The following is a 3,011-nucleotide window of genomic DNA, read 5'->3' on the forward strand; positions in this document are numbered from 1 at the left end:
GCCTAGAAAATCCAGAGCATCAATGGTAAAACTATTAGAACCAGAAAGAAAGTTTGGTAATGTGGCTAGATACAAATGTGTTGCCAAAAACAGAAAAAAAAAAAAAAAAAAAAGCAAAGCAGCTTTCCTATAAACTAAGATATCAATATAAGAGACAATCTAAAACAGACTCAAATACAATGAGAATTGGTAAGTGATAAAAACTGGCATTTGGAAAAAAGATATTTATGCAATACTGTGTTGGGACAATACCTCATTAGAGGGGGGAAAAGGTAGACTCCTCTATGTCACTATACCACAAAATTAATGCAAGAATAATTAATCACCTATATGTAAATAGCAAATTATGAAAGAATATATGAAAAAATATTTTAATGTTTGTGGTGTAGGGAAGTGTTTCTAAGCAACATATGAACCCAGAAAAAATTATATAACGGTGATTGTACAGAAATTTCGAAGTTCTACAAAGCAGAGACCATAAATGAACTATAAGTTGACATCTTGGAAGAAACTATGTAATACACATAAAAGACAAAATGTTATGTCTATGGAAAAAGCAAAAACATAACACATGGCCGGGCACGGTGGCTCATGCCTGCAATCCCAGTACTTCGGGAGGCCGAGGTGGCCAGATCCCTTGAGGTCAGGAGTTCGAGACCAGCCTGGCCAACATGGCAAAGCCCTGTCTCTACTAAAAGTACAAAAATTAGCTGGGTGTGGTGACGGGTGCCTGTTATCCCATCTACTCCAGAGGCTGGGGCAGGAGAATCGCTTGAACCCAGGAGGCAGAGGTTGCAGTGAGCCGAGATCGTGCCACTGCATACACAGCAGTGAGACAAAAAAAAAAAAAGAAAGAAAGAAAAACCCAGAAAACAACTTTTAGAGGTCAAAAAGAAACAGTTAATAAACATATGAAAAGCTGCAAAACTCCACTGACAAAGAATTTATACAATAAAATGAACTGGTTTTAACCTATCAGAAAAAAATTAAAAGCTTTCTAATGATGTTGGTGGAGGGGCAGGGAAATGGACACTCTCATCAGTATTATTTCTCAGTATTTATCAAATTCTAAAATATGCAACCCTCATAATCAGCAGTCCAAATTCAAATATTTTATACTATAGAAATACTTAGAATAAGTGTACCAAGATACAGGAACAAGGATGTTCAATCCTCACAACGTTGGGCTTTTTTATGACAAAAGTTATATAATCTAAACTTTCATTGATATGGGAAAGGCTAACCACATGGCAGTCACACACGATGGTCAACAATAAAATCCTAATACCATTATAAGGTATAATGAAGATCAAGGCAGAGGCCCAAGACACACTATTAAATACAAGTAACAAGCTGCAGATAAGAAGAATAGTACAATTCTATTTTTAAAAAATACTGTGTTTCCATATGTGTTTTCTACAACAAAATATACAAAGCTACTTACAATTAGCACCCGGAGGAGCAGACCTAAGAGAAGGGAATATTCCCTGTCTTTTTGATACACTGGTTTTTCAGAAGGTATTACTACTAGCCCCTGCTATTATTATTTTTGCGATTTAACCCAGAACCCTCTGCCCATACACAACAGGCCTGTCACTTTCAAATATGTAATCAGTACGTAAGACTTCCATATTCTGAGTAATTATCTTCCATCCACTGGCCCCTGCGAGTCTGTCGCTTCCACATTACACCCTCTGCAATATATGAAGACAGTTGCCACATACCCTTCAATCTTCTATTATCCAATTAAATATCCCAAGTCCCTTCATGCACTCCTTATGGGAATAGTGTCCAGGGTTTGCCAGTCGTTCTTTTTTAGAATGCCAAGACACATTTTCCTGGGCTCCTTCTCTCCAGAACAATACAGAAAGGGTCTATCATCCCCTTTATTTTGCAAACAATGTCAACAGATGCACCTAGGAGCTTAATTAGCTCTTCCGATAACCATACACAGCTGTTTATTAAAAATACAAGCATGGAGTATGGGGTTTATGGAAATTCTCTCTACTGTCTTCACAATTTTTCTATAAATCTAAAACTATTCTATAACGTAGAAGTCACAAAATAAAATCAAATATTCTATTTACAAATATACAATGTAACTTGAAAACTACTATTAGGTACTATGCTCACTACCTGGGTACAATATACCCATGTAACAAGCCTGTACATGTGCCCCTGTATCTAAAATAAAAGTTGAACATTAAAAAACATGTCATTTGAGATATTTCCCTCAGAAGGAAATTTTCTTCCCGATTTACTTCTTGAGTCCTGTAGCAATTTACTTATGTGTGACTGATACGATACATTTTGCTGGCAAGGAGAAGGGAGGAGAAGGGAGGAGAGGGGAGGAAAGGAGAGGAGAGGAGAGGAGAGGAGAGGAGAGGAGAGGAGGGAAGGGAGGAATTCCAAAAATAAATCTTTAGCTTACTGACTTTAAATTCTAATGATATATTATAATTTATCAAATTAAACTTTGAGTTAGTTCACAAATACAAATATCTCCAAAACAAGTCCAAATACATGTAAGAAATCTGTAAGAATAATATTTTTAAGAAAACATTTAAGTTTGGTTCATATCTCCTTTCTTAATCATAATGCTAAAGTTTAATGCATATTCATTTGAAAAATTAATGTTATAGTAAGTTATTTAATAATTGAATACAGTATGTTTTAAAAACAATGATGATATAATTACCTTAGATAAATGTTTGTAGCTAAAACACATGAAATATCACGAACAGTCTGTGAATAGAATCAAATCAATGAAACTTTTCTAAGGAATACTGCAATATTTAAAGAAAGAAACTGATTCATTAATGTAAACACTCCGCCAAGGAAAGAAGTATTTTTCAATGTTTAAGAGAGTCCTCAGGAATGGGACGGTCATACTATATATGCCTTCCTTTTCTCCTTCCAAGAAGTGACTTCACATGATTGAAAACTAAATGACCGTCAGAAGTATCCTTGGGGTGAAAAATAAGCCACAGTAGGACAAATAAAGACTGAGG

The sequence above is a fragment of the Piliocolobus tephrosceles genome, unplaced genomic scaffold, assembly GCF_002776525.5.
Source record: "Piliocolobus tephrosceles isolate RC106 unplaced genomic scaffold, ASM277652v3 unscaffolded_319, whole genome shotgun sequence".
Lineage (NCBI taxonomy): Eukaryota > Metazoa > Chordata > Mammalia > Primates > Cercopithecidae > Piliocolobus > Piliocolobus tephrosceles.